At 40.0% G+C, this 16,147-nt stretch overlaps 1 pseudogene; it reads right to left on the bottom strand.

Annotated features, from left to right (window-relative positions):
* Nucleotides 1–2,435: 2,435 nt before the first annotated feature.
* LOC122659258 lies at nucleotides 2,436–4,785 on the bottom strand (annotated as a pseudogene).
* Between the last annotated feature and the right edge of the window lie 11,362 nt (nucleotides 4,786–16,147).

Here is a 16,147-nt window from a genome sequence, read left to right as displayed (position 1 = left end):
TAAGGTTAGGTACAACGGATCGGTGTGATGGTGTTCTCCCCTGATTCGACTGTGCTGGAGGATTTGTCGATCTCCCCCTAGGTTAGGAAGGCTCTCCCAGCTACCTGGTGTGCCTCTCTGATCTGTCATCCCTGGGAAGGGTCCTCCTGGGGCTCTATTCACATCTAGGGTCCATCCTGCGATGGTGTGATGTTGCACACTGCCTCAGGTAGTCACAAAAGAGTCGTTGATCCTCAAGGATCTGTCATTGTAGGTCATTGATCTAACCCATAGTTGCTAGGGCATTGGGGTCAAGTACCACCTCCACCACCACTTCGTTGTTGGGTTCGACCACCGTAACTTGATCATCGTCTGGGATCTCCCTCTCCAGAGTGACATGGTCCTGGTTATTGACTCTGCGATGTGAGCTATCTGGAGGAGGTGATCCATTCCCCTCTCTCGGCGCATTATTGGTGGAGGGAGCGGTCTTCTTGCCTCGTGGTGCCATGGTATGAACAGTTATGGAAACAAGCTAGTAAAGGTAATGGCTAGCGTCGTTCCCACAGACGGCGCCAATCTGTTGCATCAAGAAATCGCCCAGCGGTCCTTTGAGTGCCGTAACCTGCAAAAGACCTTGGGGTGACAAAGGAGAACCGGTGTGGTTTCGGCCTAGGACTCTCCGATGCCTAAGTTAGATCTCTCTGAGCAAACAGATGAATAGTAGTATTCAAGATGAGTTTTTTATCCCCTTAATGGGGCTGTATACCTTGCCTTTTATAGTAGCGCATGGCGGTGTGGAGAGTCTCAGTCGATGTAGAGTGTTTGCGGTAGGTGATAGAGTCCCTGAGTAGCAGGGCTTATCCTTGATAGGTTGTCTTCCCGTGAGACGTGGTGTCACGGTAGACCTAGTAGTTGTCTTCCTATAAGAAGTAGTGTCCTGATAGGCTTAGCATCCTTGGTGGATAGACCTCATCTACGTGGTAGGTCAGGTTCCTAGTATATGAGCCTGTTCAGATTACGTGACTCGATAGGCGGTGGCCTAGAGTCCTTGGTGATGCGGTGTCTTGTTGATGGCGGTGGTTGCTGCCGTGTTCGAGGGAGACTGTGCCTGGGGCTGACGTGTTCGAGGGAGCTGTCGTCCAAGGGGGTTGGCACCCAAGGAGGTCCACACCCCAAGGGGGGTTGGCGCCCAGGGAGGTTTGCGCCCCCAAGGGGGTTGGTGCCCAAGGGTGGCCGCGCCCGTGGGCGTTGGTGGTCGGCGTCTGCGGTCGGTTCTCCCCCAACCCTGTCTTGGCCTGCATTCTTAGGTCATGCCACGTGGTGACCTCTGATTGGTTGGTGTGAATTTAGGTTCATCACTTACCAAACATAAGGAATCTTCTTTTGCGAGCATGTGCATTGGATTTGGTTTCCAGAGAAGGATTGGTACAGTGGCAAATCCCAATTTGTCATACATGCTTGCGATGTGGCAATGCAATAGAGACTCCATCTCACACATTTTTAACATGCCCCTTTGCTCAAATAGTAGTATGGTTTGGTTGTTCACTATCACATAGGGTGAGTATATCAGGTGAATAAAAAATTCTGTTTTGGATTTAGGGATGGAAGCACTTTGAGTGCTTTAATAAGAAGCGAGGTCGGGAAAGCGCAAGGTTATGTGGGTTTATAGTGTGGTATCTTTGGAGAGCATGGAATGACTTGATCTTAAGGGGCAAGAGCTAGACTCCGATTGATGTTATTGAAGTTCCTCAGAGGGCTCATGTAGAGTTTTTTCAAGCTCAGGGCCCTTCCTTAGCTAGTCCTACGACCGTTGCTATGAGTTCTGAAGCTTCTTCAATTGGTATTCAGGTTGGGATGCCTCCTCCCCCTCATTTTTTAAAACTCGATACTGATGCATCAAGGAGCAGTGATAAGAAGCAAGGGGGTTTAGACATAGTGATCAGAGATGATTTGGGGTGATCTTGTATTGCAAATTAAAATTTGAGCCAACGTCTTTTTACTCTATTCTTTTGGGCAAGGCATTGGTAGTTAGAATTGGTCTGTCGGAGATGATCTCAGATTGTGTGGAGCAACTTTTAGTGGAGACTAACTGTAAAGAGCTTGCATCATACATTGATGGAACATCTCTAATTAATATTCCGTTATATGTGCAGCTTGTCATTGTGGATATATTGCGCTTGACGTCTTACTTTGTTTCCTGTAATTTCCAATATGTTTCTAGGGAGATCAACATGTTAGCTGATTTCCTAGTTAGGAAGGTTTTGTCTATGTCGTGTATGACAGTATGGCCTAATTCAATTCTATGGTTGATGGAGTTTTGTACCATGTCAACTACGAGTTTGACACGATTTTCTGAATAAATTGGCTTTTTACCACAAAAAAAAAAAAAAAAAAAGAGTTTGTATTGTCCACATGAAATCAAAATTCCCAAAGTGAGACTCATCAACTTTTGGGCCCAGCTACCTCACAGCCCAACTTTGTATTTCTTTGCAGAATATATCACAATGGGACACCTGACTGAATGGTTTGTTCTCTTCTCTCTCCAACTCAAAGCTCCAACCAACATCTCTTTTCTTGTTCTCCTCTTTCCTGACTTTCTTATTATCACTTTAAAACTCAATCTCTCTCTAACCCCATTAAATTGCAAAATCTTGGGCGCTACTTCAACCTTGTAACCACTTCCTCTTACAAAGCCTACCACCTTTGCCTTGTAAAGCCCTTGTCCTTCACTCACCTTCGTCAGTCTTTTATTCAACACCACCACCCCATCTTCAACCTCCTCTCCCTCTACAACTATAGCCGGGTAATTTAATTGTTTGTCTCCATTTTCCGGGCAAAGTACATACTTTCCAGTTATGATCTCTATCTGCCTCTCCTTGTAATTCAATCCACAAAGAAAATGCACATAGTCTTCACAACCCAAATCATAGACTAGGCCGGGATCCATCGCTCTTTCTGGCTCCAAATGCCCAGCTCCCAGATCGAAAGGACTAGCGACTTTGCCGGAGAACTCATCCAAAGTTAAAGATTTTGGCCTGGATGATTGAATTGACATCTTTTGGGGGTCATAGTGTGCATAAATAGAGGCTGTAGTCATCAAAGCAGACTTGATTTCACTTGGGCTCCAATTCGGGTGCATCGATTTTATCAATGCGGCCACACCCGAAACATGTGGACAAGCCATTGATGTTCCTGTCATCAAATTGAACCCGGGTCTTTGACGGTCGGGTTCATTATCGGGTAATCCAATTACCTCAATCCATGCTCCTAATATATTCACACCTGGTGCAATGAGATCGGGCTTTAGGATTCCGGGTACGGCCAAGTTGGGTCCTCTTGATGAAAATGATGCTACAATTGGTGCTGCCTTCGCATGCATTGGGACTGTTCCATACGACAAAATCACAGCTGTTGGATTAGCATCAGATATGATGTAGTCCTGAATCAACTGTGCTTCAGAAACACCAACGGTGATCGTCGGTACTACATGAGGTTCCACGATTATTCCCTTCGTATCCAGATCCCCGTGTGAGATTATCATCGCTACCGCCCCAGCGTATTTTAGCAAAGACCCAAGTAAGACTCCAGACACGTGTCCACTCGTCATACATATTTAACTTTAAATATAGAGGACGTGATTTCACCAGCTGAATAAAGCGGGTGAGCATTTCGGAGGGTTTCGTTTCGGGGTGTTAGAGAAACCGACACACCTGACACGTTTTCACCATTACCAAGCATCACAACAGCGGGGAAATCTCGGTCAATCGTACCAGCACCAACAGTCATGACCCATGGCGGTGCATTGGTGATGCTCGCCGGGTATGGACCTTCGTTTCCGGCCGATGCCACCATGAATACGCCACGATCAACCGCCCGAAATGATACGATTGATAGAAGATCACGATGGAATGGCATTTGAGACGAACCCAACGAAACTGAAACGATATCTACACCATCCGAAACGGCTTTTTCAAAGGCGGCACAGACATCCGATAACAAACACCCCATCGCCCAACACACTTTATAAACCGCAACTCTCGCTTGCGGTGCCATTCCCCTTGCAGTTCCACGGGCAAATCCTCGATATTCTGCACCGGCGACCGGAGCTCCAGCGGCTATAGAAACGACATGGGTTCCATGGCCATCAGAATCTCTAGGCGACCGGAAAACCCCAACCGATCCATTCCGGTGATCCATCCCGGCAAATGATGCATCATAACCGCCAACAAAAAATCTGGCACCGATAATTTTCCCATTGCAGTTCGATCTGTTGAACTCTTCTCCCTCTTCGCATTCGCCTTTCCACCGAGTAGGTACGGGTTTGAGACCTCTGTCGTGGAAGCTTTCTTTTTCCGGCCAGATTCCGGTATCGACAATGCCGATTATGGTGTCGGTTCCGCTATTGGAAAGCTTCAAGATGGTTGAATTGTGTCGATTCAGACCAAGGAAAATCGGTGATCGGGTAGTGTGGAGGTATAAGACAGAGTCGCGAAATAGAGATACGACTCCCTGAGATTTTTCGAGGCGTTGGGCTTCTAGGGGAGTTAGGGCTGCTGAGAAGCCATGGATGAGTTTGCTATAGAAATGGATGAAATAAGAAAAAGAAGAAGAAGATGATAGAAGGGATGAGTACCAGTGTTGTGGGGATGGGAAAGGGGAGGGTTTGGAGTCTCCATTGACGAGGACAATGAAGGTTGTTCTGCTTACTGCAGATGAATCTGGAATGGAGTTTTGAGTGTGAGTGATCTGTAACGAAGTGCAGAAGAAGAAGTAAATGATGAGACAAAAGGAGAGGTGATGAAGCATTTCTGTGTCTACAATTCTGCAGTATCTCTCTAAATAGAGAGAGAGAGCTGTCGGTGCTTTCACTTTCTTGGTACTTCGCAGTTGGCGGAGCTGAGAACAGCATAGAACACAATCCAGATCCCTTTGCGTTTAACTGATTGGATATAAGTAGCAATTATGTCAATAGAGGACTGATTGGGTATAACATATTAGTAGCAATTATGTCACTAGAGGACCTTCACTGGGCTGGATTTTCTTCACCACACTCTTATTTAAGAATCCAACCGTAAAAATATGGGTATCTTTTCAAGTATTAGATGAACGGTTGATTCTTATGTGTAGTGCACTGACCAGTGCACCCCCACTTGAGAGCATAAATTTCAGTGATTCGAAGTGAGAAGAGACGGGGAATTCCGAAGAAACCCACCGATAGGGGAAAACAAAACCTTTCTTTTGGCGTAAAAAAGTAGAATGAGAGCAGAGGATGAATACATTCCTCAACGAGGACGAGGAGGATAGGATATCGGATTTTTATTCTCTCAAGTCCACGATCGCCTAGTGCAATGCATAGCTGGGCGATCGACACGTGGCAATAGTTGATCCGACGGTTCAAATTGAAAAACCTTTTTTTCACCTCTAAAAAAAAAATCGATTTTTCCCTCCATTCAACGTTTCTGAGAATCTTTCCCATCTCTCCTCTCCGACGACCAAACCAGAGTTCGAAGATATTGTGGTGTCCCTCACACAATGGAGCACCCTCACGCTGGCACAACCTCACGTCGGCACACTGTGCAACGATCCATTTCAGTCGACGAACTTCTTAGTTCTGAAATCCCTAGCTAACTCCCTCTCTGCCGAACAAATCTCCCTCTACAATTTTAGGTATGGGAGCATTTCGCTTGATGAACCCTTGTTTGCCCTACACCTAACCCAGGTTTTCTGACGTTGCCGTTCTTTTGCAGATCAAACCCTCCTCTCCTCACTTGCTAACTGCCGGTGTGAGGTCTCCTCCAAGGCGACAGCGACGACGACAACTCCTTTCCTCCCTCCAGGTATCATCCATGGCTATCTCGCCCTCTCATCCTCCTTCCTTCACTATCTGTTTTATATTGCCTCTTTGTTGTGTTTGTTTTTTTTTTTCGGTCATTTTTGGGTAGATTTGGTGTTTCCTCTGAATATGAAGATCTGTTACAGAAAAAAGGGAATAATTAATGGTGGAAAATGGTACAAAATGCACTGCTAAATCAGTCCTTGATCTTAAATTGCTGTCTTAGATTTAATCTCATCCAGGACATGAGATAAAAACATTGTTTATTGAGAAAAGAGACAATATGAATGCACCTGATAAGTTGTTTCCAATTGATCATGGTTTCATTGCATTTCACCCTCAACCATTTCCAGATAATCAATTGTATCTTGATAGTTAAAATTTTTAATTAGGTATATCCTGATTGTGAGGGTCTTCAAGAACACCAAATAGTATTACCAAGCTGATAGAGAAAAAAGATGTGATATAATATATTTTTTCCCAATCCAGATTGGCTTTCTAAACCCTATCCATTAGGTGACTTAGATCTCCATTACATCTAGACCAGACCATGCATTGATGTATTTCTCTTCTTCACATGGTTCTAAGATTTTAAATTAATACAACCATGTATAACTATTTGTTAATGGTGTTTTTTTTTCCTGCTATTGTTCAGGTGGGTTATGGATAATCCAATAGCTACATTGGATAAAGACATAGGTCTAGATGATGAGAATAAGCCTAAGATCGGCATGCAGTTTAAATCAAAGGAGGCATTTGATTTCTATAATAGTTACGGAGGAAGATTGGGTTTTAGTGTCAGGAGAGAATATGCAATTAAGAGCAGAAAGATAAGGCAATGATAACTTTGAGGAGATTCGTATGAAATAAACAAGGTTGTCGGAGGGAAGACAAGTGTGCTATTTGTATAAAGAATCCTCATGTGGAGATGAGATCCGATTGTCCAGCTTGTAGTCATATATGATCTACCACTCAGGTGATTCTAGAGTTAGACCTAAGGTCGCATTCGAGTACATGGCTAGATAGGCAGGTAGAAGACAAAACCTTGGTTATACATAATTAGATCATTACAATTATCTGCGAAATAAACATTAATGTGACTTCTGTTATGGTGAAACGGGGAGTTTGTTGTGGTATTTTGGGAAACAAACCAGGTTCAAACCCTCTTTTACCTACAACCTGTAGTTGTATACAGATGAGCAGATAACTAATATTATTTGGGCTGATGCGAGAATGATAATAGATATTCACTTTTTGGTGACGTTGTGACCTTTGATACTATATTTTTGTACAAACAAGGAGAATAGGCTTTTTGGTATTTTTTTTGGATTTAACCATTGCAGAGGAGTCGTTATATTTGGGGCAATACTTTTATATGATGAGATGACTGAATTGTTTAAATGATTGTTTGAGGCTTTCTTGGAAAGTCATGGGAAAAAAAAGCCTATAACAGTATTCAGAGGTGTTTCCTGGAACATGACATGGTTTGTGTACTTGGCATTTAATGCAACATGACATTAAACATCTAGGTAATTTAATGAAGGATGGATCAAGTTTTCTATCAGAATTGAAGATGTGTATATATCATTATGATGAGGAAGTACAATTTGAGACTGCAAGGGAACAATTAAGGACTAAGTATAAGGTTGAAAATGGTTCATGGTTGGATCTTATATATGGACTTAAATAGAAGTGGGTCAGATATTATATGAAGAATACATTTACAGGAGGTATGCGGAGTACACAGCTAAGAGAAAGTGTAAATGTTGATTTAAAGGATTATACAAAGTTTACTTTAGACATTTTACAGTTTTTAAAGCATTTTGAAAGAGTAGTCAATGATAAGCAAGCTAATGAATTGAAGGCTGAGTTTGAGGCAAATGTTGATCAATTTGCCTCACAGTCCTCCTTACCTTCTGCACCTACTGCTTCAACGGTTGACTTATTTTAGGCTTAGAATCTAGTCTTGTAGACTAAAAGCAAATCTCCAGATGTGTATCTGAGTTAGAGTCTTGCTAGCTAGGTAATTTACAATTTTATTTATTTGATGGTGCTGCTATTTGTAGTCTCCAAACTCTCCAAATTTCATTGTGATGTTGGTAGTCTATTATAATGTTTCCAGGACTGTAGCCTACTCTTCTAGACAAGTGAAGTCAAGAATGACTTGATGATTGGAATGATGAAGATGATGATGGTGATTAATGAGCAATCAAGTTTGATGATGGGAGCGATGATTCATGTGATGATGAGGATGACTGGACTGATGAAGATGATGAGAACAATAAACTTTTATTGTTTTTTTTTTGGGAGAGGGAGTGGGAAGTGCTGATATTTCCCCTGTAACTATGTAAGCTCATGATGTTATTTAGAACAATTTTTCCATTTTCATTCACCAAAAAAAAAGGGGTTACTTTTTGGATGTTGATTATTGTTATGGGAGAGCAAAATTGTTGTCTAGAATTCTTTGCACTTTGATTGTCAGTGAAAAACTTATGGTTATGTTTAGTTTCTTTTCTTATTCTTTCCTTGAGTTACTTTCTAATTTATTTATTCTCTTGTTGTTATCCTTGCACTTTGATTGTTATCCTTTCTTATTAACCATATCTAGAATCTCATATGCATTGGCTTGAAATCTTTTCTTTTGTTTTCTATGAAACAGTGAAGGGAAAAATATTCCCCTCACTATTTGGGTGTCAATGTGGTCTCAATTGTTGGTGGGCAGTTCTTTGAAGAGCAGAGTTTCTTTGCTTTTCTCATATGCATTAACTCTGTTTCTTTGCTTTTCGCATAAGCAGTACAGCAACATCCCTCATATGCATTGGCTCTGTTTCTTTGCTTTTCTCATATACAGTGTTGTATAACTGGTTTGTTTTTCTTTTCAGCTAGAATTTTACTAACTAACCGATATTCTGTTGAATAATTTTTCAATCATTGCTTATGTTTTCTTGGTAACATCCAAAGGAATTTGTAGATCATCCTTCTCATACTTGTGGTCTGTTGGCAATGATCCTCACACACCTAAATTTTTAATTAGTATCTTTTTCTCCCTCATCTTTTCACATTTGTTAATGCGATTCTTTCTTTACAGATCGACAAGAGTTACATGTCTCCCCAATTTATTACAAACCAGGATAAATCAATTGTTGAGTTTGAGAATGCTAAGGTTCTAGTAACTGATCAAAAGCATATGGCATAATGGTGAGGAAAGATTTTGGCCCTTTGGGAAGAAGAGCCAATTAATTGGGAAAATGGTCACTCACACAATTGCTTGGAGTATCTGGAACTAGAAAACCAAATAACATTTAAAAACAAAGGAAACAGCTGTCAACTTCTGAATTGGGTTTATGAGTTATTCAAATAAAGAATTCTACTTGGTGAAGAGAACTAAATTTGAGAAGGCTGATTTTCTCTTCTATTGTTTTAAAGTTGCTGCTTTTTTCAAAAAAAAAAAAAACAACCATGAACCTGAATTTCTCATGAACTGCATTTTCACCTGGATTTCTAACAAGATCCACACAGAATGTCTCTGAACCTTTAGCAAGAAGCAACCTGAAAGAACAAGGTTCACTCTCAGTTTCTCAGCAAAAGCAAGCCTCCTCTTACCTTGATCATTTTAATTAACTAGATCCATGGGGGTTTGTTGAGAAATTAGTAGATTCTCTCTCATCTTGTTGGCTACTTGAGCTACGCGTCAGTACATTATACCTTTAGGCCTAAATCCCAGATGCAACCACTTAGAGCAACTGGTGTGAATGCTTTACTGGGCCAGCTTATGAGATGGCTTTTGGGTGAATGACAACCTTTCTTTTTGGCAGCTGTATGGTAGGGGCTTAAATGACTCTCTATCATAAGATCTTGGTATTTCTTCTGTGACATAATGTAGACCTTGCTTTCTTTTTGTGAAGTCTTATACTTGCCTTGTAAAGTACAGTGGGGCCTTTAACCATCAATAAAGTCTTTTTGAATCATCCAAAAAGGACAAAAAGAAGGATCTTTAAGATCTGATAGCCAGACCAAGACATAAGAACAGAGACTACTGCAATTTTCATCCTGTTTCACCGTTCACCCAAACTGAGAAGACTGTTTAGTCTTGATATTGCTGAAACAATGCAATACTCATTTGAGAATCTTTGTAACTACTCATTAATACAGTAAGTGAAGAGTCAACTTAAGAATAGTCTGACTAAATTAGAGCAGAAAACAAAATACCAAATACATCTTGGACAGCCTGGGCTTAGTGTTTCTATTGTACCAACCAAATATCAAATAAATTAAAAGATTAACAATTACATATTATGGTACAAATAACATATTAAAAGTTACATAGAAACAAACAGCCTATTTCTTTATGTCGAGCCCTTTTACAAGTTTAAGGACCTCCATCAAAGCCATTTGTTTATCCGCCGAGCCTTTAATGGCTCATCTCAAGTATCCTTCGATGTAATCCTTGGACTTTGCGTCCTTATTTGAGTGTGTAGTCACCCCACTTTAGGTGAACTTCCCATATATTTTGCTGACAAAGAAGGGGCCCCCCTCTTCTGTGACTGCATTGTGTTTGATCCATTTGAACATTCCGCAACGTTTTTGATCATTCTGTATGCAAGTTAAACAGACTTAATAAAAAAAATCAGAGTATATTCCTATACTATAAGTGAAATCAAATGAAGCAAAAAAAAAAAAAAAAAATTGACTATTGGATTCGGAGTCTTACCCTCGTCGATGTTGGGTAGCACCAAAACGGTTGATTGTTCGAATATATAATCTTGCATTGTCCTTAACTGCAACTACACATGCACAGATGTTCCACCCACATGACAAATCCGTGACTGGAACACTTGTAATAGTTCCGCCCATTGTTCTTGGTGCCTTTTGCTATTGCTATGAAGCAGCGGACTGAAAACCTCACACACAGCAGTAGAGACCATATCACCAGTTCCAGCCATCTAATTTATTTAAAGAAAATTTGGAATATATAAGATTCCAGCCATCTAAATTATTTCTGCAGTTGAAGCATCTACAGTGTTAAACCAGCTACTAGAGTAGAAGGGCTATTACAAGCTAAAGCATAGAGTAGATGACAATCAAGCAAAACACCCAATTCCACCATTTTCCCCCCTTTTTCAGTAACAAAGCTTCATATTCAAAGGAAACACCAAATCCACACCAAGTCCATTATCAAATCTACGAATGCAAACATGTATAATGAAGAAAATAGACGAAACAGTGAGATTATGAAATATAGAAGTATCCTTTAACAAACAATTGAATGGACTCATTAGTGCTATCTAAGGGTGCGTTTGGTAACGGTCCGAACACCGTTCTTTGCCGTTCTTCCGTTCTTCAAGAACAAAAAACATGAAAATCTGTTTGGGTTGCCGGTTCGTTTTTATGTTCTTTTAGAACGAACCGAAGAGAATCTTTGCCAAAAGCACGTTCTTTACAGACAGACACGGTTTGTAAAGAATGAGAACGACTAGGCGAAAGCAAAAATCGACCAAAACCCGTGAAGGTCTTGGTTTGGGGATACAACCTTGCGATCAAACGTTGGGAAGAGAAGGGGAAGAGAAGGAGAAGAGAAGGAGCAGAGGAGGAGACCTCTACCTGCAATTCCAGCCTTCAAGGTAAGAACAACAAAACACGATCTCATCTCTCTCTCTCGCTCTCTCCCTCTCACTCTCTATCTTGCTATCTCATTCTCTCTCTCTCTCTCCCTCTCACTCTCTCTGTCTCATTCTCTCTCTCTCTACCCTGCTGTAGACCCTCTGGTGTTAGGTCGAAGAAGTCGGATCAAAAGGTATGGATTTTAGAAGAAATTGAGCAATTTTAGGGCTTTTGGATAATGTAACATTCTCTCAGTGTAATGTATTGATTTAGAAACTCTTCATGTTTAAAACTTTTAGGGTTCTTTGTTTAGTAGATAATCCATGCCTCAATATGTTATCCATGCTTCAAATTTTTTAGGGTTCTTTCTCTATTTCGCTATTTAACAAAATGCTTGAGGTGTTTTGTGTCCTAGATGGGTTGTGATTCTTTGTAGGTGGATGTGTAATGGAGAAAGATAACTCGATTGGGTTTTGAATATGTTGAAAAATTAAAAGTCAAAAACGATAGAGAGGCCCTAAGCCAACCATTATAAGTAAGACTAATAATGAAGAACTCTAAACAACAATAGTTAGAGGAGCAAAAGAAAGAGATCTCTTGCAAAAGATATGATGGATGCTACATTGAAAAGATCTCTTGGCCTTGGAAACATGGTGGTTAAGGAAGGTAGAAGAAGAGTGGTATCTAATGATGATGTTGATGGCGAAAGTTCAGGAGAAACTGGAAAGGTAAAGCTTATCTTGTTAATTTCTTTTCCTACTTGTGATGATGAATTGAGGGAAAGAACAAAGTTCTCTCTTCTTTTTCTGTTTAAATCTTACCAAGGATTTTGGGTTTCCATGGTTTTGGACAATTTGCTAGGGAAAATGTGTTTGGGTTCCCTCCGTTCCTCAGGGTAATGTTTTATTAATTTGTTGCATATCATATGATTAAAGTCTGTAATATATTTCTTGTGGTAAATCAGTCCATGGTGAAGGCAATATATATAGCAGCTATGAAATTTCAAGTTAGATTAGGAAGGAAAATGCAAACCTGCATAGCCATACGAGAAGAGAACAATGGGTCTACCTCCCAACCAAAATTTCAACTCCCTTAAGACCTGTCAGTGACACAAACAGGCTATGCCCTGTTTTTATAAGACAATCTTTATTTTTTCCATTTCTAGAGGATCGGCCTGTAGTGGTACAGAAGCAATCCCCAATACCCATTTATTGGCTGCCAAATAGGGCTTCATAAGGCTGTCATGTGGGCTGTTGAGTCCCTTCCAAGTTATGTTTCACATTGCTGTTGCAATAATAGCACGAAGTGGAGGGAAATGATGAGGAAGAAATCCATTAGACTGTGGTGGTGTGAAAGGTGCACTCACTCTATGTGGAGTGTCTGAACTCTGAAGTCCCAGGTAAATCTTCAAAGGGCAGATGGGAATCTGGAGTTTCATCTCTTTTCCTTCTCTCTTTCTAGTCATGCTGGTCTTTTTATTTTCTCCCTTTCTAGTCTCTCTACCCTAACTATATATGATAACAGATCAATCAAGGGTCTTTCCCTTTGAACAATTGCTGCCTTCAAACCTGCATAGCTTTGGGGAAGATATGGAAGATGAGATCTCTTTTCCTTCTTGTGAATGGATGTATTCATAACTTCCCTCCTAAATTTTCATTTTCCTTTTTTTTTTTCAAGTTAGATGCATTCATGTTGACTCTTTTGATTTCGCATTTTGATGAGATCATAATTCACATTCCTATTTAGAAATCTTGCTTGTTAACTTTCTCATGCAAATATTCATTTCAATGCGACTCTTTGCTGATTTCTGCATTAGACCTTTGCTCATTTCATTCCTCATGTGAAGATTCATGCTACTGTGACTTTTTTTGTTGTATTTCTGTTTTTGGATCTCTACTTAATGGGTCTTTAGCTCAAATTGGTGGAGCACTTGGAACATGAGCATGTTCCAAAGGGATGGTGGTTTGAATCCACCAAGATCCTTTTTATTCAACTGTTCATAGTATAGTCAGTTATGACACTAATCCACACAAAAACCCAATATTAATGGTATTTTTGAAATTTGACATTTTTATAATTATTTTGGTTATGTTAATGAAATATTTTAATTTTATGCCAAGGTTGGTAAGAGAGAAAAGGGTTTTACAAGTATTTTTTGGTATAATTTAGAAGGAAATGACATTATTGTAATTAATATCAAATTTGGAAGAGCAGGTTTTACCAAACACCATTTTCGTTCTGAACATGTTTTTGAGACCATTACCAAACGGTCATTTTCGGTCACAGAACGCCGTTCCAGACTAGAAACGCCAAAAAACGTTTCTAGTTAAGAACGGGCGTTCTTTGTTCAGACCGTTACCAAACGCAACCTAAGTCTAATTTCCCAAGAACAAGTTCAAAGAAGAAGAAGAAAATCAAAATAAAAACATGTCCCAAAGGACCCTTCTCAATTCCTGTCTTTAACTCCAAGAGAGCATCTGAGTCTAATTTCCCAAAAACAAGTTCAAACAACAAGAAGAATAGATTTAGGTTTGTTTCAACATTTCAATTAATTTTCCTCTACGTTTTCTGATTGATATAATTGTAATATTTGGTAGTTCTTATCACCTGAATTTGAAGTTTCTTGGCTCATATGTTGTCTCAGGTAATGATGTTTTTTGGATTTCAAAATGTTTTTCCGTTTCATTTTGGAGGTTTGCTGCAACTTGTAGCCTAAAAGCAAAAAATTCTCCTTTTTTGGGTTTGGGTTGTTGGAGAGGGGAATGCAGTCCATTTGTTTGATTTTCTTGTTGATGTTTGAACGTGTTCCTGGGAAAGTAAACTCAAATGCACGTTTGGAGTTGAAGGTAGGAATTGAGAAGGATCCTCTAGGACGTATTTTTATTTTGAAATCATTATAAGACGATTGAGGGGAGCCGAGGGACTTTCACACGAAGGGGAGACATACCCACCCTTTTCTTTCTTTCTATGGAATCTTCTTTCAACAGGCCATATTGAAAGTTGAGAGAGCAAGCGTCCTTTCAACGCAATCTAGCCGATGACTGGCGTTTGACGATCTTCGATCTACATGCTTATTCGAGCGGCCTCTATCTTGAAAGATCTTCTTAGGGCGGACTCTATTTTCATTTGAATCTTTTGGATAAGCTCAAAGGCTGCTGCTGCTTATTCGTCGCTTTTGATTTCAAGATTGATTTCTCCTTGCATGCTAGTTAGCATTCCTAATAGGCAGTTTTATGGGCCGGATTTCATTATGGCAGCGGCGTATTTGAGGTTGGTTTGCAGGAAGCGGAGAGTTCGAGGATGCAATGCTTCTCTGATTTAGCCATTCTTCTCGCTGCGAGTCGTAAGGGTTTCTTTCAGGGAGGATCCTGTCTTCATCTTTGATATTTCCTCCATTTTTTCTGTTTTTCTAGCTACAATATTCTTCTTTCTCAGGCTTTGCTGTTGTTTAGGTGCTGATTTTTCCTTAGCTTGTACCTGGGTCGCGTCTTTGGCCTTGGATGTTCAGTCTCAGCAGTAGTAGTTCTTCCTATTGAGGTTGCCTATTTTTCGTTATCGATGCAACATTGACGGTTAAGCCTGCCATGCCACCAAAACGTCTAGACTTAGTGGGTTCCATGACACCAGATCTGCCAGGGGTCCATGCAACTTAAACTTAACATAAACATAAAACACATGATATGCATGGATCATAAAACATTCATTAGAGTTTAAAATTCATCTACCATGATAGATAGTCATTCATAAGATCCATGAACATAAAAACCATCAAAGTTCGGTGGAAACATACTTTGGTTAGGGATATAAAAACTCAAAACCATTAAAACATTTAGTCATTCAAAATCCCCATAGACCCATCCTTTGGGTATGAACACTGTTGGCATCTAACTTGTATATATATAGTCAGCCATAAAACATCCTTAAACATTGTTTATGATATCAGCCTAAACATCCTTAATAATAACCTTATCTAAACCATACGAATAGAAAGGTCCTCCTCTTCAGTCTGATTGATCCTGCTCTATCACTATTCCTTTACCGTTATCCTTTGTTCCTTGATATGTGAAAACATTTAACAATAATGGGATGAGCTTTACAGCCCAATGAGAAAGATAAACAATTATGCATACATATACATAATCCATAACCATTCCTAGAGTAACATATAGTATGCTTCATTGCAAACTTCTTTTAAATCATTAATATGCCACTCATTCCATTCTTAGCCTTAGTCTCAACTCCTCTTTGGGTGTGGTATTCCTTTTTGTCGAGTAGTATCTTGGCTAAAGTCTCAACGTCTCTCAAAGCAATTGTGTTGGATCATGTCTTAGTTTTGGCCTCAATGCCTCTTAAAGCAATTAAGTCCGGTCATGTCTTAGCCTTTGGCTCAATGCCTCTCAAAACACCTTTCCATACCATCCCGAGTAGTCTATTGACTTTAGGCTCTTAATAACTTTCTTTCCCTTATCCTTGAACATTCATTGTGTACTATTTGTACAGTTTCATAAACCATTCCTAACATCATGAGCATGTACATAATGATACATAGAGAGTATATTCGTAGTTGCATACACAATATGAACACATTACATTCATTCCATTCCTTTGTTCATTTGTGGTCTTATGTAATCATGTATTCATTCAATCATTTGTATTATAATAGACATGTGGGATAATCATAGTGTCATCATCAATCTTAAGCTTTAAATTTACAATCCCACTCATAGTCTATCA

This window comes from Telopea speciosissima, chromosome 4, assembly GCF_018873765.1.
Source record: "Telopea speciosissima isolate NSW1024214 ecotype Mountain lineage chromosome 4, Tspe_v1, whole genome shotgun sequence".
Taxonomy (NCBI): domain Eukaryota; kingdom Viridiplantae; phylum Streptophyta; class Magnoliopsida; order Proteales; family Proteaceae; genus Telopea; species Telopea speciosissima.
Note: the sequence above shows the minus strand (reverse complement) of the source record. Positions and strands in the feature narration are given on the sequence as shown.